The 751-nt window shown below is 26.3% G+C and overlaps 1 protein-coding gene across 3 annotated transcripts in view; it reads left to right on the top strand.

Annotated features, from left to right (window-relative positions):
• The window catches only part of LOC102678395 (BUB3-interacting and GLEBS motif-containing protein ZNF207), a 13,902-nt gene that overhangs the window by 12,689 nt on the left and 462 nt on the right, over window positions 1-751 (top strand). The window lies entirely within an intron of this gene.

The raw sequence follows: 751 nt of genomic DNA, 5'->3' as shown, positions 1-751 counted from the left end.
TTTTTTTTTTTTCCCCTTTTTTCTTTTTTTTTTTTTTTCTTATAAATTGTAAATTATAATTAATTAATTAGAACAAAAGACAAACGAAGAATATATAATTAAAATTAAAATTTAGAAACGGATTGTTTTAATCGAGAAATCGATGGATCGATGATAATCGAATAACACGTTAAAAGATGCGTTTAAACAAGATGGTTTAATTTACTGGTCGAAAAGTAGATGTGATCGATTCGATCTGCGAAGCCCTATTCCTTTGCAAGAAACGTGTTGGCAACGCATGAGTGAGTGGTAAGTACGGAGGGTGCTCAGGAAANTAAATATATATATATATATTATATATATATATATATATTATACAAATGATTTGTCAGAATTCGTATTGGGTATAAATATATCGGAAAAAAAAAATATATATATATATATATATATAATTTAAATTCTGTTAAGTTTGTTGCAATAAATCAACCAAATCCTTTACGAACGGAACGGAAATTTGACTTAATTCATCGGAAACTTCCTGTTTCCTCTCTTCAATCTTTTCCATTTGATTGATCCTTTATTTTCTCTTTTATCGTTTTATTATTTCTTCAGGGTGTCTATTGATAGGAAAACGAAATCTGTAAAGAGAAAAAAAAAAAAAAAGAAAAGAAAAGAAAAGAAAAGAAAAGAAAAAGGAAAAAAAAAAAAGAGAAAAGAAAAGATTCAACTCGTATATAAAATATATCGCGATCACATTACACAACGATAACCT

Source organism: Apis dorsata, unplaced genomic scaffold (assembly GCF_000469605.1).
Source record: "Apis dorsata unplaced genomic scaffold, Apis dorsata 1.3 scaffold_200, whole genome shotgun sequence".
Classification (NCBI taxonomy): Eukaryota; Metazoa; Arthropoda; class Insecta; order Hymenoptera; family Apidae; genus Apis; species Apis dorsata.
The sequence above is the reverse complement of the archived record's forward strand: the minus strand, read 5'-3'. Positions and strand labels throughout refer to the sequence as shown.